At 34.3% G+C, this 24,318-nt stretch overlaps 1 protein-coding gene across 2 annotated transcripts in view; it reads right to left on the bottom strand.

Annotated features, from left to right (window-relative positions):
- The window catches only part of LOC107846905 (phosphomannomutase/phosphoglucomutase), a 31,004-nt gene that overhangs the window by 2,777 nt on the left and 3,909 nt on the right, over positions 1-24,318 (bottom strand). The window lies entirely within an intron of this gene.

Raw genomic sequence — 24,318 nt, 5'->3', positions numbered from 1 at the left:
TTCTCAAAGTCCTCTTTTCAAAATGTCCTTTGGAATGTTATGTTACCCCTTATTTATAGTTGTCGGGGGTAGGCCTGGTTGCTTGTGATTGGCCAAAACCTTTCACTTTGACTCTGGCAACTTTTGACTGGTTCTTGAATTTGAATGAGATTTCCACATTATTTGTACATGTGGCATCACATTGTTAGTCTTTAATTTGACGAGGATTCCAAGTCACCCTGACACATGGCATGGGTTCGAGCTCCAAAGTGTAATGGACCTTGGGCTTGAATTTAATAAAATGGATTAATTAATTTGTACGGCCCAAATTCATTAATCAACCCAAATTTTCATGAATTAAACTCAAATTTTGTATGAATTAAACCCGTTGAATTTTATATGTCTACAAATGCCCTTACTTCGAGCCTTGTTGACGTGTAGGCTTGCCAAAACTTGGCGACGAGACTTGAAGTACCTATGGATGTTTTTTTTTTTTGACATCAAAGCTACTTGTTTCTTATCAGTGCCTTCTAGATAGACCGTCATTTGTGAGTGGTCTAAAATTTTTTCCATATATTTAAAATAGGACAATATTGAGTAAATCCTTAATTTAGTGCCCCTTGCATGTTAGTAAAGATTCTTGAATTGAACTTTTGAACCAAGCAAATATTAACTTTCCTTTGGTGCTCAAGAAGAATCAATTTTTTTTCAAAGAAATCTTTCAAACATGGTAATTTTGTTTTAGCTATTTGGAAACTTGAAATTCCCAGGGATTTTTTTATTCCAATCTTATTACCATCTCCCTTATATATGAAATTGACATTTTCACCAAAACTTCTATACAAGATTTTCCCTTGGAGAGAAAATTCATCAAAGCACTAGGTAGCTACAAAGAAAAGTGTTCGACTGTGCTTGATTGCCAGACTATGAAGCTGTGACCTTGCCCGATACGATTGAATCCACAAACTGCTCCTCAGGTAACTGTAACTTTTATATCATTCTGTTGCCTCTTGCTCGCTCAAATTTGTACGATTGCAATATGAAATACGTGACTGCAATCGCATGCTACTCATTTTTTTAATAAGTAACAACAAGGATTTGTAACTTAACCAAGTTTTGCAATTATGTTTATTGCAACCGGAAAAAAAATAGAAACTAGACAAAAATTTGCGGCCAAATTTAACCTGTGTTGGTATAGTTAATTTTTTTTCTTTAACATTCAACTTCAGGTTCTCTTATTTCCCAACGTGTGCGTATCCATAATGGTTAATCTCTATTATTTTCTTGATCCTTAAGAACGACGTAAGGTGCTCTTGGTCCCCAACAATGACTTGTTTCAATGATCGTGAAACTCCATACACTTGCCTTGATATTATGGAAACCAAACCAGATTCACATGTAAAACCCCTCACTTTGAAAGTTCATCCTCCGGTGCTTGGCTCCTTCCAGCTTGTAAGAAATTCGTTGGAAACTTCCTTCCATCTCACAGAATGGTCAACGACAGAAACTAAGGACGTCATGGACAACTTTTAAGGCAAAATTATTACAGAAAAATTTCTCCTTTTAAATTCTTCTACACATCAAAATATTGTTGTTGCGAGCTCTCCTAGCCGCAATGGGAGCCTTAGCAGTTGGCGTGTTCCTCCCTCTGAATTTGGTGAGGTTCGATATACATCTGGCTACTGGGAGTGGATAGAAGACATTCTTTCCCATAATAAGGAGACCTTAGAGTGCAATAAGACTTATGACACCGTTTTTTCTTTATTGTTTACATAAGACCATAATGAGAATGTGCTCCATGCCTTCTGTGAGAATTGGCATCCATCCACCAACACAATTTCTACTTTTATTAGAGAGTTGTCCATATTTTTATGGGACATGGGTTATTTTATGATGAAGTTATTCCCTCTGCTAAGGAGTTAACACATGTGGATGACAAAGGGAAGCCTTTTCTCCCTAGAAACTACTCATACTTATTTTCAGTATTCTACCGGCTTACAAAAGGGGCATTGATGATGTCTGTTTTCTTGATTGGACTAATTTCTGGTTTTGAGGACCAAGAAACTACGTTGAGCCTTCAAAAAATTTTTCAAAAATTGAACGAAGCCAAGGATGAATCATGACCCATTGGGGAATATTGACATGAATTTTTTTACCAAAAATCGAAGAAGACAATGCCCCTTTTATTGAGTTATGCGTGGAAGAACCACTCAGAGATGAAACTTATTTAGCGGCTTTCCTTGCATGTTGGCTCTGTAAATTTTTACTCCCCAACAAGAAGGCTAGTTGTATTCGGGATAGCGTCTTCAAAGTCGCAAGATTGATGGCATATGGAGAAAATTTTTCTTTAGTGGTCCCAGTTCTTGCAAGCATCTATCACGGCCTTAGGGAGATTTCTACTTCTTCAAACTTGGGGTCCTGCCATACACTCTTCCCCATACATTATGTTTATGGATGGATAGGTGAGTATTTTGAAACTTATTACCATGTAAACTATTCGTAGTAAGGGGTGAAGAAGTGGCTAATTTCAGGAGAAAAGATGGCAAAATAATTTGACCTTGTTGATACTCGCAAGTTATTTCAACAAGTCAATTTAAAGAAGTTTTCTCATTTGTCCTTGCTACAGCGAAAAAAGGTACAATTTGATGATAGTGACAAATTGTCCAATTCTTAGAGTGACTTCTTCATAGGCCTTCGTTCAAGTTTTGTCACTTTAAGGCATGATGATGATCTGATCGTGGAGCCTTATAGCCCTCATCGATTTAGTCACTAATTTGGATTTTGTCAAGATGTTCCCAGCATTCTGACAAAGCATCATTTTGATAGTTCGCTGCTAGCTTTGGTTCAACTTAGGGATTCTGTTGTTTGTCTTGGAAGTTTGTCAAAGCTTAACATACCAATGCGTCCATTGGACAATGGACCTTTAATGACTCGAGAGTACTCGAATTGGTGGCCAGCCCATCAGGAGACTGTGTTAAGATGAAGTACCCACATTATTTTAAGAGGTCTGAAGAAAAATAATGCTCCTTCATCAACCAGAGGAAACCAACTTCAGTTGGATGGTCAAGACAAGCTTTCTCTCCCATCAACGTCCAAGGCGGTGATAGGTAAGCCTACTCAATCTATCCAAGTTGTTCCTAAGTCTAAGAATTTAAAGGGCAAGGATACACATATGGATAAAAGAGCAAAAAGCCCCTCATCAGCCCCCAAGGCGGTAGCCATCTCCACTTTTGAAGTGATCAATATTGTCCAAAAAAGAAAGAAATCTTCTAGCTGGTCGGATAAAGGCGTTGAAAAGTCACTAGACATTTTGTAATTTTGCAGTGATGCATCCAAACCACTTGTTTCACTAAATAGATATATTATTGATAGTTCCGCCTCTAGTTCAAATGAAAGCAATGCTAGCCAAGAACCACACTGGAAACGTTTGAACAAAAAGCATAAGGACTTGAGCGATCAACATCATGTGTTTGCTGATTTGGATTTCATAAGTATTGACACAGCTATCTTTGAAGATGGTGCTGCTGGTTCAACAATTCCCTTAGCTGATTTATCACATCAGGTAATAATTACTTCTTTAATATCACAACTTGCTTCTTTACTCGATATTAACTTCTCTTTTTTTAGTTAGGTCTTATGGACGTTTCCAGTAATATATTTAGTGATGATATATTTGGTGAGGATTGTGTTACAATCCCGAATCCTTCAAGTGTGTTGAAGATTCCTAATCTTTCTCTTGATAATGCCATGACTCAAGCTACAAATAAGGATTCATCTACAAAGTTGTCAAAAAATATTGAATATTTTCAAAATGTTCCAACTATTGATATATTAGCTGAAGCAAATGATAATAGACCTTCAAATGTCCCCAAGGTTTGGTTCGTCCATTACAGTGGATTGCTCCAAATTTTGAACCACAAAAGACTATTTCGGCTTTCAAATTATCCTATGTTTTCGGATTGTGGCGTTTCTTGTGTGAATGTATTACACAATTCTTTGTTAAATCCTCAAAAAACCTCAAAGAGTTAGAAAAAGGTGTTGCTCTAATTCTTAAAGGTCTTCGGGAGGTCAACGTCGTCGACCTCTCTTCTTTGGAGGTTCTACTTTCTGACTGGTCAATGTCGTCAACCTCTCTTCTTTGGAGGTTCTACTTGTAGACTTTTTAAGAAGCATGGAGGTTATGATGTTACAAAATTGTCTAGTTCCCAAAAGATAACTAGAGATGCTCATGAAGAGTTGCTTTCTATTGCATAACAACGTCTTCATGATGTAAATGAAGACAAAGTCAAGATGGACAAGCATTTGGAAGAGCTTCAAAAAGTCCTTGAGAGAGCTAAAAAAGAGTAAGAAGCTTGGACGTCAAAGAAGAAGAAGACCATTTTTCTTATTGAAGAACATCAAAAAAAATTGTCCAAAAATCAAGAGAGTGTCACCAACATTGAAGTCGAGATTCATGCCCTTGAGAAAATCAGCTCACTTTCGGAAACACAAACCAAAGAACTTGCTAAGCTAAAGGAAATAGCTGAGACAAGTCACCTTCAGATTCATGGCCATAAGTTTTTCCCTTAATTTTTTTTTTTTGCTTAAGAATGCTCTCTTTTCCCTTTTAGTTTTACTTTGAATCTTATCATGATGTACTGACAATCTTTCTTGGAGCAGTAAACGTGATTTTTTTTAATGTATTTCGTGTTATATAGTTTGTTTGTTAAATTTGACACGCCAACATGTTCTTTTATTTGTCTTCCCGACCCATATGCTTTGACATTTGTGACATAAGATAAATAATTCCAAATTATGAGCCACTTGTGTCGTTGGAATGTAAATTCTCAAAACTAAAATGCGCATGAAAGTCGTGATCAAAAGGTTTTTACACCTGTGCAAATCTTATATAAAAGACTTCGCTTGAACTTTGTGTCACCTAATTTTTTTCAGCTTTGAGAGGCTATAGTAAAAAAAATTCATAACTCAAACTTGGAGTGTCAAAATCACAAAATTCTTATTTTGCTAGCAGGCTAACTCATGTAACTAAAATATATGTAAAAATCATGGCCAGAAGTTCTCCGGAATTTTCCAGGTACCCTTCCGAAATCAGTCTTTCAGTTCTGTTTTGTCATATTTTGTTTGATTTGTGCAGCCTCATGAAAATTCTCATATCTTGACTTAGGAATATCAGAACCAGGACCCGTTTTTTGCGTTAGAAACTAGAATCGTAGAGATACGTCTATCTTGGGAACCACAATAAGATTGCACCTAAATCATCCCATATATTTCCCCAAAACCGTTCTTCTTATCTTGGTTCACTAGTTTTATCAGCTTTGCACAGCATCACGATAAACTTCATATTTTGACATAGGAGTATCGAAATGAGGTACTATTTTTTATGTTGAAAACTAGAATCATATGGAAATGTCTTACGCTAGAATAATAATCAGATTGCACCTGAATCATCCTAGATATTGTCCCAAAGCCAATCTTTTAATCTTGGTTTGCTAGTTTTATCAACTTTGCGCAGCGTCACGATAAATTCCGTATCTCGACGTAGGAGTATCAGAATTAGGTGTCATTTTTTTTTAGAAAGTAGATTCCCAGATCTACAACATACATAAAAACCAAACTTAACGCTTTTACATATTTATACAGATACTTCATCAAAGTCAGCTTAGTTCGAAATTTGATGGCCTATTTAGCAACTTTGAGCGGCTATGATAGAATATTCATAACTTGGTGTAGGAAATTTCGAATCATGAGCCGCTTTTTTTGTTGCGAAGAAGACTCTAAGATCTACCACATATGCAAAAATAATAGTAAACACTTTTAAGGATTTATACAGATATATTTTCGAAATTCACTTTGCCTTGCTTGTCTCTTTACCATTGCACGTCCACGGTAAGCTTAGTAAAGGAATGTCTATCTTCATGTGGTATCTATGTCAATTCAAAGTATTATTGTTGTGCTCAAATAATGACACATGTTTTTCCTCCCCTTTTTTTTTACTCATATGACTAAACTTAGAGTAAAAATATTCTAAGTTGCCTATGTACCTCGGAAGGATCAAGTCATAACATAGTTCAAGAATGATGATTTAATTTATTTTTATTTTTTTATTTTTTTATCCTTTCTTTTTCTCTTTTTTTTGGAGAATCGTTCACAGTTTAGACTCATGCGGACTAGGAGTGATATGTAGTTTAAGATAGTATCTTAAGGAGCGTAGGCAACCTTCTTGGAAAGTACTACTTCAGGAACTTGCCGTTGATTAAACTAACTCTTACACCATCTTGATAGAAAATCTTATAGCACCACTTAAATAAGTTTCTTTCACTACATATGGTCCATCTCATCTTGATGTAAACTTATCACCGATGTATTTGTTGAGGATTGTGGGTCTTCAAACTGCTAATACAAAGTCACTTGAAATGGTCATGGTCATACCCTCTTGTTGAAAGCTCTAGCAAGTCGAGCTTGATAACACTCCAACCTTTGTTGTTCTTCTAATGTCTTCTCATCCAATACCTCCAACTCTGCTAGATGAAGTTGAGCGTTATGTTCAGTTATAAGCCCTTCTTGAATCGCAATTCGCAATGAAGGAATTTGTTGTTCTAATGAAAGGACCGCTTCTACGCCATACACCAATGAATACAGAGTTGCTTGTGTTGCAGTTCTAAAGGTTGTATGATATGCCCACAAAGCTTTACTAATCTTCTCATGCCAATACCTTTTATATTTTGCAATAACTTTCTTCAATAGGTTACTAAGTGTCTTGTGCAAAGCGTCGACAAGGCCATCGACAGGTGCATTGTACATTGAAGACTTATGTTGCTTAAAATTAAACTTCTCACATAAAGTCTTTATGAATTTATTGCTGAAGGCGTTCCATTATCCGTAACTATGCATCTTGGTATAACATACCTGAAATTATGTTTGACTTGATAAAATCAACAAAATTTTCCTTTCTCACTTCTTTTAATGGCACAGCTTCAACATATTTTGAGAAATAGTCAGTAGCAACTAAGATATACATTTGCTCTTTTGACGACTTTGAAAGAGGTCCAACAACATTAAGTCCCCAGGAATCAAAAGGCCATGAGGCCAAACTGGATGAAGAGGCTCTGGAGATTGATAGATGTAATTAGCATGAAATTTACATGTTTGATACCTTTTGGCATGCTCTAGTTAATCCACCACCATTATTGGCCAATAGTAGCCCATCTTTTTTATACAGAAATGAAGTTTAGGCCCTGATTAGTGTGCCCCACCCGTGCTGAAATGTGTTTCCTCCAATGTTTGTTGAGCTTCTTCTTTGTCAAGACATCGCAGGAATAACCCCTCATAAGAATAATGAAATAATATTCCCTCATGAAATATGAATCGTGGTGCCCTTCTCTTAATGTCTGCTCTTTTCTATGGATCCTTAGGTAGCCTTCCATGATTGAGATACTCAATTATTGGTTTTTGCCAATCTTTATCTTCTATCACTCGAACAGATTTATGATGGCTTTCATCTATTTGAAGATCAAGACAACCAAGAATACCTTTGATAACATACTTGTGCCTTTGTTGACTCATTCTCTTCAAGTGCCAGCGTTGTGGCTAAGTTAGCCATAGCATCCGCCTTGCGATTTTCTTCTCTTAGGACATGGTTTAGTAATACCTAATCAAAATTTTCAAGAAAAATAATGGCATATTGGTGATATGGTAAAAGATCTTCCTTCTTCACCTCATAACTCCCTAAAAGATGGTTAATGATCAACTTAGAATTATCATAGCTATCCAATTGTGGAATTTTCATATCTAATGTTATTTCAAGGATAACAATTGAAGCTTGGTACTCTGCAACATTATTGGAACATATTTCACCAACGAGAATGGCAAGATTAATTTTTCTGGTGATATCAGCACAACGCCTGCTCCTGAACCATCTCGATGTGCAGATCCACCAAAAAGCATTGTCCAGGGTGGAAGTTCTTCGGTAAATAGTATATCTTCATCAGAAAACTTATCTGAAACCTCCATTTATGCTGGAAAAGGGTGATCAATGAGGAAATTGGCAAGTTCTTGCCCCATCACAGCCTTTTGAGGTATGTATACGATCTCATATAGATTAAACAATACAAACCATCTTGCTAGACGCCCTAAGAGAAATAGCCGTCTCATTACAAACTTCACGGGATCAGCCTGAAAAATTAGTTTTATGGTGTATGCTTCAAAATAATGCCTTAATTTTTTTATCGCATAAAGCAAAGCTAAGTACATTTTATCAATGGCCGTATAATTTATCTTAGCTCCTATCAAGGTTTGATTTAGATAGTATAACACTTGTTCCTTCTTATCTTTATTCTCCTGACTAAGAAGTGCTCCAAGTGATCACTCTTGTGATGCAATGTAGAGTATTAATGGCCTTCCAGGAATTGGTGCCCCTAATACGGGTAGAATTAACAAGTATCTTTTGATGCTTTCAAAAGCATTTTGACATGATTGGTCCCAGTGGAAAGGTATATCTTTTGTCATTAGATGGTTGAAGGGTTGACACCTTCTAGCCAAGTTAGAGATGAACCTCCGAATGAATGCCAAATTTCCTTGTAGACTGCGGAGGTCTCTAAAGTTTTTTCGTTCAGGCATATTTTGAATAGCATCAATCTTTGTACGATCAACTTTAATTCCTTGATGAGGCATGATAAAGCAAAGAAAATTTCACAAGGTAACCCCAAAGGCACATTTGAGTAGGTTAATTTTCAAGTCGAATTTTCTTAACCTCTCAAAAATAATGCGGAGGTCTTCAAGACGGTCATCCCTGCATTTTGTCTTTACCACTAAGTCATCAACGTAACATTCTACCCTCTTATGTAACATGTCATTAAAAATGTTTTACATTGTACATTGGTAGTTTGTAGCCGCATTCTTTAGACCAAAAGGCATAACTTTGTAACAATATATCCCTTTTGGAGTTCGGAATGCAGTGCATTCTTCGTCCTTTGGAGACATTCTGATTTGATTATATCTGAAAGACCCATCTATAAATGTCATAGCTTCATGTCCAATTATCATATCAACCATGAGCTCTATGATCGGTATAGGGAAATCATCTTTTGGACATGCCTTATTCAAGTCTCAAAAATCAATGCAGACACGTATTTGACCATTCTTCTTCTTGATGGGGACAATGTTTAAAATCCATTATGGGTACTTTACTTTTTGGATAAATCCATCTTTGATAAGATTATTGACCTCTGCTTCAATTTGTGTTACCAAATTGGGATAAAACATTCGTTGTGATTGCTTTATAGGACGTGCCCCCTTTTTGACCCCTAAATGATGAATAGCTACCCTTGGACAAAGGCCTGACATTTCTTGGTACGACCAGGAAAAGACATCTTTGTACTCAACTAATAACTTAAAGTATTTCTTTTCTTCTTGTGGCGTAAGAAGCATACTAATGAACGTTGGACGCGGGTCTTCCAAAGTATCGAGAATAAGTTCTTTGAGTTCATCTACAGTTGATTATTTGCCATATTCTGATTGGGGTGGATCCTCTTTAACATCATCATCCACTCTATCAAGGTATGGACTTTCTTCCACTATTATGTGATAGAATGCTTGTACAAAGTTGGATCTTCCAATTTACTTCCTTCAAATGTCGTGATGACTTCTTCTTGCTCCTTTTTTGTCTTTCCACAAGACTTGTTAGTAAACACAATGGTGCTTTTTTTCACTTTCAGCAAACCATCTGTGTTGATTGACAACACATTCTTTCTCTTTATATGTGATGGAAAGATACTATGAATGTCTTTATTATCTACTCCTTCAAGAAAACCTTATTTTTCATTCTCCTGCAACCCTTTTTGTGCTAATGACTTTCTTATGGTTCCCAAATGCTGAAAGACAGAAGTTCTTTAGGTGTCGGCCTCTTCTTCCATTTGTTTAGAGGCTCTACTTTTGTCTTTGCAACCCAATCTTTCAAATACAGAGACACGAGGTGTCAATCTTCCTATGCGTTCAAATACCAAAGTTTATTGTGGCATTTTGTCATCCTCAGATCCCTTGCCTTTTTCTACTGAGACATAATGTGATGAAGTTTTTTCCTTGCCCTTTTTAGTAGTAATTCAAAGAGGTTCTGGGAATTTGAATCCCAGGCCAAACTTAGGAGTGGCAAAATGATGCCCTTGCTTTCTCAACATCATTTGTGCCTCTGTAAGACCATGTCTCTTTTCACTAGTGACATCATCTTTAAGCTCACCTAGTCTTGTCGGCTTGGAGAAATTGTAACCTAATTTTTTAAGAAGGGTAAAGGCTTTCTCACCAAACTGACATTTTATCTTATGAGTCAAAGTATTACTTCCTAGAAGATTAGGTGTGATAGATGGGACCTGTATAACTGGGACAGTCATAATCTCCTTCAAATCTTGGAATGCCTTATGGCTCATTTCTCTCCTTGGAGGGCGGCTTTATTAAGTACATTCTTCTAGCAAGGTTTGTCCATCCTTTCGACGCTCACGAGGGATGAAGGAAAAAATTAGATGTTCTTCATCCATATTCATCTGCATTTCTCCTTCAAATGATAAAAGCTTAGTGGAAAATTTTTCAATTCTCTCCTTAGGCATCTTGACAGCAGCCCGCTGGACCTCTACTTCTTTTACAACAACATTAGTTGGGTTGGCTAGTGTTGGTTTCTCCATACCCAATTCACAAGAATCCAAGTAGAATTTTACATCTATAAAGTACGACTTTGTATCAGCAAAAGGATTGATATCCGCATTTATTTTGACTACTTTACCATCTTTTACATACTTTATGCATTGATGCAAAGTAGATGACACGACTTTATTTTTATACACCCAGGGGCGTCCGAGAAGCAAGTTGTATGATGTTTTGGCATCTATAACATAAATCAAAGTGTGTGATTTCACGTCGCCAATGGATAATCCTACACGAATCTTTCTCAAGGCTCGTTGTCCTCCTTGATTGAAGCCTTGAATCGTTATGTTGCTTTTGGATAATTCATCAATGGATATTCCAAACCTTTTGAGCACTATATTTGGCAAAATATTGATTGCTGAACCATCATCGAGCAATATACGATTGAGATATTATTCTCGAATAGACACTACCACAAATAAAGGTCTATTATGTAGTTTAGACCCTAACAATAAATCATCATCCGTGAAGGAAATTACAACACAACATGATGCAACTTCCCTATTAGCATGAAATTCTTGTGTTATTGTTGGAAAATGTCTTATTTTTCTTTCCTTTACTTCCTCTATGCTGGAAATTACATGAGTGGCACCAATTTGACTATCTTTAAGAAATTTTTTCAGAAAGAACTCATACAATGTCACAATACTTTGATACTTTTGTGACAATGCACTATTAATCTTCTTGCTAGTATACTACTTAACACTTTTTGGTGGTCGTAGATGCTCCGTATTACTCTTCATCACTTTTAGCTTAGGAAGTCATATTCTTAGAACCGCCTGATGTCTCCTTTTTTATGAGAAACTAAGGTTCAACCATCATCATCATTACCTTTAGCTTTGTTATCTGTTCCTAATGATCCTTTAAGAGTCTTCCTAGAAAAATCCACTTCAACTGGCTCGAATCTCCCAAACTGCAAGAAGATTGAGCTTGGCATGGTTTGTAACATTGAACACTCCTCTTTCTCAGGAATGATACTAGCGTGATTTGCCTCTACTGTTTTATCCACATCGATGATGATTTTTCCTTCACTTACTAGCATCATGATTTTCTCCTTCAAGATAAAGTACTTTCTCGTTGGATGGCCAACAATGCGATGATACTTACAGTACTTGGGATCATCGACCTTATTGATTTCCTTCGGACTTTTTGATTCAGAAAGATCAATCATTTTCTTAACTAGAAATTCATCCAGTATCATAGGTACATCTGAATCTAGAAATGGATAAACCTTAGCTTATAATTCTTTCAAGGTTGGACGACGTTTGTCCTCTCTTTGATATTGCCTCGAGCCTTCATCTTCCTTCACCATTTGCTTAGTTGTGACCTTCACAGAAGTTTCTTTCACTACCATAGACTCTTTAGTCTTTGAGGTCATACCTTTCTTAAACTCTCTTTTCTCTTTCATTGGTTCAATAAAAGAAGATGCCTTCCTATGATTTACGTTTCTTAACTCCATATTATGTGCTCGTGTAGTCAGCTCTTCAAATATTTTTGGTTTGATTCCTTGTAGTATGTATAGGAGGCACCAATGCATTCCTTGAATGCACATTTCTACCGGACATATTTCAGAAAGGCGGTCTTTGTATTCCAAACTCAATGATTTCCATCAATTGATATAATCCGTTATAGGCTCATCCTTTCTTTGCTTAATTCCCGTTAACTCTATCATGCTCACAGTTCGCCGGGTGTAATAAAATTAATTGAGAAACTCCTTCTCGAGATGCTCCCAACTATCAATTGACTCACGCTCTAAGTCAATATACAATTCAAATGTGTTCCCTTTCAATGAACAAACAAACTGTTTTACCAAGAGATCTCCATGTGTTCCAGCGTTGCTAGATATTTCGATTAAGTGGGTAATATATTGCCTCGGGTTTTCCTTGCCATCAAATTATTGTAACTTTGGTGGTTGATAGCCTATTGGCATGGGTAGACAATATATTCGTCTCGTGTAAGGCTTGGAGTAATACAACGAACTCTGTGGTGCTCCACCATATTGAGCCTTGATGGTGTTTGTTATTATGTTTTGCAATTGTTGGACAGATAAAGCCGCAACAAAAATAGATTGTTTCTCCTTCTAAAATTTAGACTTAGCAGGTAATTCCTCAACATCTTTGTCCTGTGGAGTGAAACCGGGTGGATAATTAGGGACGTGACTTGACTCTCGTGGTTCATAGGCCTCCATTTTGTTCATGAGCTGAGCGATATGAAGATTCTTATCGCCAACCGAATTCTTTAGGGCTTCAATGGTTTGCTCCATCATTGCAAATTTCTCGTCCATGTCAATTGAGTCATCCATTAAGGAATTGACCTTCGTTGAAACTGGAGAATCCGTTGAATCTTTAGGTTTACAAAAGTTGGATCCGATTAGAGAAAGTTTGCCAAAGAACATGGATACGAGATTGCCCCTAGAAGTCGTCACATGAGAGTTGTTGTTTTTCACTACCTCCAACAAGTTAAGTATTTAGATTTATCCAGGTCACTAGCCTTGAACTTTCGGCGAGTAATTGGTCCAACACGACTGAGGTCAGCAGATGTAGCAGTAGGACCCTTGCATGTAACATCATTTGTTTTTCCGAAGTCCTTCACAATAGTTGGATTTGTAGCTTTTGACTTGTAGGAGGAAGACATGAAGAGCAAAATTGGTCCCACTGGGTGTGCCAAAATTTGTTCGTAGCAAATTTCATAGTGTTAAAAATTAACTGCAAGCAAAAATAAAATAAACAAAAAAGAGTAATTCTATTAAAATGAATCTTGTGAGTACAATTTTGTGACTCTCTTGATTCTTCTAACCTAAACTTAGAAATGATTCGAGGGCTTTCAGTAGCGTGTTTCTCAAATCGTTGGATGATTTGGACTCCTAGAGACGTATTTCAATCGTCGGGGATGTCGAAAAGTGTTTTGTCGCTTTGGAATAATCTTCGGAAAGAACTCCATTGATTGCTCCTTGAAAGAACTTGATAGTCAATGTCGACGTTGCCAATAGTTCTCAAAGTCCTCTTTTCAGAATGTCCTTTAGAATGTTATGTTATCCCCTATTTATAGTTGTAGGGGATAGACCTGGTTGCTTGTGATTAGCCGGAATTTGTCACTTTGACACTTGGCGACTTTTGACTGGTTCTTGAATTAGAATGAGATTTTCACATCATTTGGACATGTGGCGTCACCTTGTTGGTCTTTAATTTGACGGAGATGCCAAGTCACCCAGACACGTGGCATGGGTTCGGGCTCCAAAGTGTAATAAACCTTGGGCTTGAATTTAACAAAATGGAATAATTAATTTGTAGGGCCCAAATTTGTTAATTAAGTCAAATGATCATGCATTAAACTCAAATTTTGTATGAATTTAATCCATTAAATTTTATATGTCTACAATGATTTAAAAATGTAAATTTGGGAACCATACACTTTATGTAGTCACATAGGGATCGTTTGATGTGAGTATATGGGATAAATAGTCTCGAGATAAAATAAAACACTATTTTATCTGATGTTTGGTGTGAGATATTAGTTAGTACCAAAATTATTTATCCCACCATTTACACCATAATGATGGGATAAGTTATCCCATATATATGGTGGGATAACTAATTACAGGATAACTAATTCCAAAATTAATTATTCCGAGATAACTCTTTCACAACTAAACTACCTGTTAATGATATCGGTATTATCGGAAGAACATAAATAAAATTCTCTTAATTTTATAAATCGGACAAGTAAATTAAAATAAATATTTTTCATAAAAGGACCAAAGAAAATAAAATGGAGGGGGTATTACTTAAAGGGTGTAGCAAGTAACAGGTCAAGTAAAAATGAAAAAGGAGAAATATACATTTGCCTAGTATTATTTGGGAGATCTTCTATTAGTATTGGCCTTATTTTTGAGGTTCTTAATTTTTTTTTTAAGGTTAAAAATACCCTGAGTGTATCAGCATTGGTTAAAAAATGTCCTCTCACATGTTGGGTCAAATTTGCCCTTTCTTTACTTATTGGATCAAAATTACCATCAACCTAGTAGAAATAGTTCAAATGTGTCCCTCCCTTCTACCTATTAGATCACACATGCCCTTAACTTGTTAGAAATAACTCAAAAAGATTTTCTAATGCCAATTAGATATGTCATTAAATTTTTTACAGTACTTCTGCAATTATTTAGTTTCCTTTTGATTTGTAAAATTTGTATTATAAAGTTCTTGGTTGTTTGTCTAAATTTTTGTCTTAACTAACTAATAGAAGTACTTACTTTAAGTTAATAAAATATATGAACGAACGTGTGAATTAACCCGAGTGTCTATTGTAAGTGTAGTTTGAGCATTTAATATTATTATATTAATATGACTCATTAATATTGAAGCGTCATTATGCTATTTTACTATTTTACATTAGTTACTAAGTTACATATTAGTTTGCAGCTTTTCCACACGTTAATGGTTGTTTTTAAAGTGCTGACGATGGGCTACCAATCGGCCTTTCGATGATTCTTCTTTCAAGTTTAATTGTGGGAGAATGGATGTGGTCATTTTACTTTGCAATTCTTGTAATGTATGACACTCATTTACTTATTATTCTATTCTTTATGTCTTATAATTATGCAACCCAAGACATTATTCTTCGATTATCTATCTAAATTACTTTCCCATCTCTTTCTATTCATTATATAAAAGAATTATACACCTATAAGTAATGGTGTTATTTTTCATTATAAAACATAGAAGAGAAATATGTGAAGTGTGAAAAATATTGTCTAGTATAGTGAGGTGAGAATAGTGAAAGATAGAGATGAGACAAAGAAAAGTAGATAAAATGATTCAGTGGACGCTTGTACTATGTCCGTTTTGTAATGTAGATACTCTTACTTACATGTTTGTCATCTGAACCCTTGAACCCACTAAAAAATAATATTTTAAATCCTTTGACCGTTGACCGAACCTATGTGGCTTTAAAATGGCTAAATAGGACAAGGAGCGTGTAGACACCAGCCTAAGGCGCGAGTGGGGGTCAATTTTTGGTCAATTTTATATTAAAATAATTTAGAAAGAAAAAAAAAACCCCAACTACAACTTTTTAAATTTAAATATATTTTTAAAAGTTAAAAAATAATAAATTTTTTTTTAAAAAGGCCCCTCCCGAACCCCAACCCCCGTCCAGCCATCCCCCACCCCACCCCTCACCCCGTCCATCCCCCCTCCCCCCGTCCAACCACCCCCAGCCCCCCTCTCCTAGCCCCCTTCCCTCCATCCAGCCCCCCTCTCCCAACCACCTCCTCCCGTTCAACCACCTCTACCCCTTCCCCAGCCCCCCTCTCAATAATAACAATAATAAACTCCATTAACAAGCTTGATAAAGCTCGAAAAACAACAAATGAATCATGAAAATTCATGAAATTAATTCATATTCTTCTATAATATCTTCTGTAATTTCAATTCAACCCCACAAAATTATACTATGTCAAGTATGTTGGGTTTACAATGCTTGGTATTGGCAACAGCCATGGCGGTCTCTACCAACACCATGATTTTGCTTGATCTTTTTTGGGTTAAGTACTTCCCGTCGACCCATCTTTTCGATCAACAAGATGACTACCCACCTGATGAAAAATAAATTCTCAAGTCCTGTTTATCCTCAGGTACCTACTACTCACTAAGAAAAAGAAGAAGGAGAAGAGAGTAGAAACGAAGAAGAAGAAGAAGAAGAAGAAGAAGAAGAAGAAGAAGAAAGACAGGAAAAAAAGAAAGAAAAGGGAGAAGAGAGAGGGAACAAGAGGAAAGAGGGGCGGATTTATTTTTATTTATTTATTTATTTATTTTAATATTTAATATTTAATATTTTTTATATATAAAAATTACGTGAAAGATGACATGGAAGCTGAGTGGGCGAGTGTGTTACACTCACCGAAAAAGTGTTTAAAATATTACTTTTAGTGGGTTCAAGGGTCCAGATGACAAATATGTAAGTAGGAGTATCCATATTACAAAACGAAAATAGTACAAGGGTCCACTGAGTCATATTATTTTTAACACTCTCACACGTTCAATATACACACACTCCACATATAGTGAAGACACTGACCAAAGCTTCAATTCTATAATCCTTCAATTCCATAATCATATATATACTCATTGTATCTTTGTTGATGTAATTGAAATTGAAATTAATGGGCAGTGTGTGTGTGTGTTTTGAAATTATGTCAAATTGATGTAATTGAATTGGGTGTATTGAAGATGACCCATTTGGGGTGTGTGTGTGATAAAATTGTGTTTAATTTCAATTCAACAATGAAGCAACCATGGTGAATAAAATAATATTAATTGGGTGTGTTCAGTGATATTGTTCGAATCAGAACTTGACAATTTTTAGTCCATTTTGATCTTTTTATTACTGTTTTTGGCCTTCTAGATCTACCTCTCTTGAATTTTTGTGTGGGTGTGTAATTCCCGCATCTATGTGTGTATGTTATGATTTTTATGAGTGAATTTTTTGTGTTTGTGTTATATGTGTGTTGTTTTCCAGTGAGGTGAGTGTTTTTCGGTGATGTGTGTGTATATCTGATGGTGACGATGGAGGAGTCTCCTTTTTTGTGAGAATTTTTTAGTGGGTTCTCTATTGGCTGTCTGTGTATTAAAAAAATGGAGATGATGATGCCCCCGTTGTGCATATGTTCTGTATGTGTATCTGGTGTGTGTTGTATGATCTTTGGTGAGTGTGTGTATGTATGTTTTGTAAGGTTTTCAAGAAGATGACTCATTTGAGGTGTGTGTGTGTGATGAAATTGTATTTAATTTCAATTCAATGATGGAGCAACCACGGTGAATAAAATAATATGAACTAAATAAAAGCCAAATTTCAAGAATTAAGAATCAAGATTTTAGTGAAAAAATGGTGAAAAAATGACGAAAAGAATAAGAATGGAGAAGAAATTAAATAAAAATTAATTTGTAGTATTACCAGTGTTGTTTAATGTTATTTTCTTATTGGATTTGTAGTATTACCAATGTTTTGGAATTATTTGTAGTATTACCAGCGGTGTTTGTAGGAGGAATATGGTTGTAATGATGAAAATAATGAAAATAGAGAAGAAAGAGCGCAGGTATTACACCTCCCAACACTAAAACTGGGTATAGCATTTAGGGGGGGACAATAATTCTACTTTAAAAAAGTCTAGGGGGTAATAGGACCTCCACAAAGTTTAATATACTCAACTGAAAATTCAGGCAAAATTTAGGTATTTTTGTGAGTATTCTCCCTAAAAAAATAAATGAGGCAAATTTCATTCTAAAAATTAAAAGTACCAAAGTATGTGATGAACTTTTCATTGACATGTCACATTATGGTAAAAAAAAATTGTGAAATACTTTTCGTTGATCGTATGTGCCTTGTAACTCCTTTTGATTCAAATATACGATAGTAGTGTGATATGAAAAAAAAGTTTGCTAGCCTAAAAAAAGGAGATATCTGGCTAATTGCACTTGGCTTGATATTATGTATGCAGAAATATACTTGGCGGGTACAAGCAAGCCAAACATATTTACTTGGTACAAAAATAGAGGTTTGTTTTATAAAAGAAAAAAATATCCCGCTATAATTAAAAGCACTTTGTGATGCGGATGAGAAACCTTGGTGCTAGTTGTTGAAAACACAAATTTATTATGACCAACTCTACCATGGAGGTTGAGTTTATAGTTTCACTTCAGCTTGTGAAAAAGTGTATTGATTTAGAAATTTATTATATCAATCACTTTATTTAGATTAATTGTAATAGCACCAATGTTATTGGTAGATTTCAAACTATTATTGTAACACTAAATTCAGATCCAAAAAGCGAAAACACAACTGTGAGATCGTATTAATAAAGTTATACCATTAACATTCATTGTGTTACTTGGGATAATCTTGCAGATTTAGATCAAAGTCTTGACAAGATAAAGAGTCTGAAACACATCGAGGGGGAGGAACGAATCCTATAAAAATACATAAGTCATATATTAAGAAGTCCAATCTTGGGACTAAAGATCCTATAACAAGGTTCAATAGGAAGAACGAAACATATAATGACTTGGTGTGGGATGCACTATTATTTTATTTATTTATACGATATGAGTGAATTTTGTTCCTATAATGATTTGTGAAGGTTGAATCTATAAACTCTTGATGAAATTATGTATCTCGTATGAGTGAGGTATCAAAATTACAGGACCACCCTTGACAGATTTTACCTATTGAATGTGGAAGTAGGCCTTCCTATGAGAATTGGGTTTATTTTTAAAAACACTCATGAAAAATCTGAATAACACAAGGTACTGGCAATTAAAGCTTATGTCATAGTTCGAGACTACTACAGACTCTAGAGTAAAAGTTACTATTTTATTAAGTAGAGGTTCATTGCAGAGCATACCTTCATTATGCATAACAGTGTGCCTTCAACTTGATTGGTGAATACTCTCTCATTTTAAATTGAAGCATCATTATGCTACTTTTCTATTTGACATTAGTTACTTAAGTTACATTTCATTTTGCAGATTTACACACGTTAATGGTTGTTTTTAAAGTGCAGCCAATGAGCTACCAATAGGTCTTTTGATTATTCTCTTTTCAAGTCTTGTGGAAGAATAAATGTGGTCAGATTACTTTGTAACTCTTGTAACTTCTAATACTTATTTGCTTATTATTTTACTCTTTATATATTGTAATTTATGTGACCTCTAAGGGATTATTCTCTCATTATCTACCTAAATTACTATCCTACCTCTTTCTGTTCATTACATGAAAGAACTATACATCTATAAATAATGATGTTTCTTTCTTTGTGAAATATTGAAGAGAAATATGTGAAATGTGGAAAAATATTTTGCAATGTAGTGAGGTGAGAATAATGAAAGAGATAGTTGAGACAAAGAAAATATTTTAAATTTTCAACTATATTTACTATTCGAAAGAAATTAATTATATTATTGAAAGAGGGATTTGAGACAAAGAAAAATATTCTAAGTCTCCAATTATATTTATATTCACTATAAAAAAGAATAATTTTATTAGTGAAAGAGAGAGTTGAGACAAAAAAAATATTCTAAGTCTCTAACTATATTCATTATACAAAAGAGAGTATTATATGTTGTAGGAAGGTTTTCTTTTGATGGAAATTTGGACTAACTAATTCGAAGTTGCTTGAGTTATGACATTGATGGATTATTGTATCCTGTAGGAGACAAGTCAAGAGTGATAATATAATGATTTGAATTTGTCAATTTTCATTTTTATATATTTTGACCATATTGTCTTTCTCTATAGTTGCTACATGTTAATTTTGGGGTTTGGGGATAGTTGACATGGTTCTTGATGTAGTCGAGAATGATTTGAATGCGTTTGAAGATTTAGAGTGTTCAGAAGCCATATTGTTGACTTAGGTCAATATTTAATAATTTAAGTGTTGGATGAAAATTTGAACTACGCCAATAGATACAAAATTTCAAATTTAGGTTAGTGGTATGGTTGGTTTGATTTCGAGACCTTTAAATCTCATTTCAATCGTTCAATTGAAAAATAGTGAAAAGAATTTTTGAGGATCAATTTAGTGAAAATAATTTTTTAAAAAAATATTCAACATCACTATTGAGTTCAGAATGTTAAAATTAAACTAGAAGCATATATGATTTAATTCTATCGTGTCCAGAATGAATTTCAATGGTTCATTCGGAGAATTTGAAGGTGTGCAGAATTAGCAAAGTTGCTGATATTTGGTGCATGCTAGATCCTTTTTCGCGAATGTGAAGTTTTGATTGCGAACGCGAAGGCCAATTTAGTGTCATGATCAGTGTTGACCCTTGTGAATGCGAAGGATTGACCATTTTCAAGATGCACTGCTCATTGAACAATATAAGAGACTCATTTTCACATTTTTTCTCTATTTATGGACCTCAAGCTTTGAGTTTTGGGTCATTTCTTAGGGTTTTATCACCATTCATACTTTGGTAAGCTCCTAAAACATATTCCAACTATTTTCCATTGATTATCTCTTTGTAAACACTTTTAAATCATGATTTTAAAATTAAAAATTTGAGGTTTATATCAGTAAATTTTAAAAAGAATGTTTCTTTGATTTAGACCACGTTTTTAATCCGTTTTTGCATAGGTTTTCACCTGTAGATTCCTATAACCTTGGAGAATGTATTTCTAAAAGAAAATTTGGATTTTATCCCTTACATTTTTTAACTCATTTTTTGAATCCATTTTGGATCCTATTCAAATATGAGTAATATGGATATCGTTAGCATTCTTTTAATGTGTAGATTCTATATTTAAATATTGCAGTTGATTTTGAGACCATTCTTATGAGGATGACTCCATATAAAAGCACTTTAGGCTGAGTTTTCATCATTTTGAGGTAGGTTATGACTTAACTTCTTTCATATTGAGCTGAGTAGTTAATAAATAAGTAAATCATGCTATGAGTTGGGAAAAATAACTATATGATTTATATTTCAAGATCATTATTACTATTGTGTGCCCATGTGGGGTCTCATATTCTGTTGTTGTTGATTTATGATAGCCGATATTGTATGTTGCCTGTATTGGGGCTTTATTTAAATAGTCTTATCTGTGTATTTAAATGCCTTTATTCTAGATAAAATATCCCCATAGGGTTTATTTTTCTAATATTGACCTTATTTGAGCATTGATTGTCTTTTCATGATAGAAATATCCATGCTAGGGGTTAATGTGACATTAATAATGTGTTACATGAATATTTATTTCGAAGGTGCCTAATTGGAGTTGATAATCATGAATTGTGGATATATTGAGTTGATTTCTAAGTGCACCATATGTATGTATATATGCATACATATATTCATATATATATATATATACACACACACACACACATATACATACACATACACACACACACATATATATACGTTTTGGATGGATTTGAGTATCATTATATTGAGATAATTGTGAGTATTATATCCTCATTCCATATATTTCATTCTTGAGATACTGGTACCTAGGGGTGTGCATCGGTCGGTTCGGTTCGATTTTACATATTATCGATTCGGATTATCAGTTTTTGATTTCTAAATATGCTAAACCAATAAGATATTTCTTATTGGTTTTTGATTTATCGGTTTTTAGTCCTTAACAATGTGGTTTCTGGTTTAACCGATAAGAAAATACTCATAAAATAAAAATAGTAGTAACTAACATAAAAAAAAGAATCTTAGTTGCAATCAAAAATCTTACATAGTATATTTTAATTTACAAGAATCTTCAAGTTTAAACTAAATGTTGTTAGAAGAAACTAAGAGTTTGTATAATTGAAATAATAGGTTTGTTAATTTGTAGTAATTTAAGAGAAATATATAATGTAATAAGTCATACACACACACACACACACATATATATAGATATATATATATATATATATATATTCTTATTGGGTTATCGATTTACCCAATAATCCAGTAAGAAAAAATCAAACCAAACCAATAACCCAATAATTTTTTTTTATAAAACCATTAAAAAAATGTTAACCCAATAACCCAATAACAATAAACCAATAATATTTTTATCATTTTGATTTATCGGTCAGTTTGATTTTTGCACACCCCTACTGGTAACATCGAGAAACATCATTTTTTAAAAAAATAAGACACATTTATGAATATTCTCTCCATGAACATGAGACAAAGAAGTGAGATGAGATGAGATATACGATATAGTTTATGGGTTACGAATCCTCCATGGGTCCTACCTGGGGAGCTTCCAACTCGGTGGCTGTATACAAAAAGTCATGTGATGACTATTATCAGTCATCACATCCATATTGCATTGCATTGTATTTGTCACATATCTTTTATGATATCTTTAGTTTTCTTGATTTATGTTTAGTTTCAATATTTCCTTCGTATATAACTGTGTTGCTTTTTATTTTCATATTTATATATTAGAACTGATAGTAGAGACGGTGTGAGCTATTGTTTGAGACTTTTTTACTTGTAGGTGACATGCTCAATGTGTTATTTTATTTATCTTATTTTTTATTTTTCTCAGTTGACCTATGATACCTGCTGGTACAAGTGAATCATACTCACCCTAATATGCCCTTTTGGTGTAGATCCTAGTATAAGCACCTTACGTGTCAGTTGATTTTGTGCAGAGATTTCAAACTTTCAAGTTATTGATTTGCTCTAGAGTTTGGGGTTGATTCGGGCTTCATCTATCTCTATTTTTCTTTATTTATCATTCAAAGAAAAATGTATGCTTTTAGTTTTTAGGATATTATACTAGATGCTCTTACATTTTGACACCAGATTTTGGATGATTTATGTCATTTCTTTCAGACATCTACTATTATAATACATGTATAGGTCTGACTTTGTTCTAGAAGTCTTGTCTTGGGTTATATTGTTATTGTTTTTGTGTTTTTCTTATCAGTTTGGGTGATTGACTTACTTATTAAGGCTAAGTTGCAATAAGTTCCATCATAACACATTTTTAGATCGCAACAGACACTATTGTATCGGTGTAGATTATACTATAGTGGTCTTGAATCTCCTTATAGAGAGCGAGATATCCATGCCTCAGCCTGAAAATATTATTTTTGGTTGTTTTGTTGATTTTATTGTTTTAACTATAATTATTGTAATTTATGATATATTACACCAACATCTATTGTTTTGTAATAATTCCTACAATGATTCTTTTTTAATTCAGGTACATTTTGACCATTTACCCCTTCATGTAGTTATTTTATAGTATTTATGATATATGGGTATGTGATGACACAATTCTTGAGGTGGTTGGTTAAGAATTATGCATATTTTTTATTTTGAAAGGCTGAAAAGATGGTATGGTTGATCAAAGTCAATATTTGGTGCTAATAAGGTCGTATGAAAATTTTGACAATTCCATTAGCTACATAGATAGTATATCTTTTGGATTAATAGGACCTCTAATTTAGGTTTTGAGGTATTCAGATGGATTTTGAGTAGTTTGTTAGAAAGTTGAAAGTTTAAGGCATGAGTTTGACTTCGATCTACATTTGATCCAAATGATCTCTTTTCCATTTCTTGACGATTTCAGTAGAGTTTGGAATATTGTTTTCAATCTGGTTGTCTAATTGATTTGTGCTCACGAGATTTCAAATAAATTCTGAGGATCCTTGGAGATTTATGTAAGGTTGTGTTGTTGCTGGATTTAGTTGGTGGTGGTGCATTTTTTTCCTCTTCCCGATTGCACGGCATCTGTCACGATTGCAAAGGACAAATGATTGCATGGTCAGGGTCACAATCCCAAAGGGCTTAGCATCTGGGTATGATTACGTAGCTATTGGCACGACCATATAGGGTAATTTAACGGGTCTGTGTAGTTCATCACCAGAGGAGTAATAAATTTAGGGGTAATTTGGTGTAAGGTATTAAAGCACATAATCTCGGGATAAAATTTTTGGTGTCGTGTTTGGTTGTCAAGTTCGGAATAACTTATCCCAATATTAATAAATAGTATTGGCATAAGTTATCCCACCCTTTGGGTGGTATAAGTAATCCTAACATATATTACCTTGGGATAAAGCCATAAAATGGTAAAATTATTCTCCAAATCCTTTGATTATCACTTTACATATATATATATATATATATATATATA

The sequence above is a fragment of the Capsicum annuum genome, chromosome 11 (genome assembly GCF_002878395.1).
Source record: "Capsicum annuum cultivar UCD-10X-F1 chromosome 11, UCD10Xv1.1, whole genome shotgun sequence".
NCBI classification, from domain to species: Eukaryota; Viridiplantae; Streptophyta; class Magnoliopsida; order Solanales; family Solanaceae; genus Capsicum; species Capsicum annuum.
Note: the sequence above shows the minus strand (reverse complement) of the source record. Positions and strands in the feature narration are given on the sequence as shown.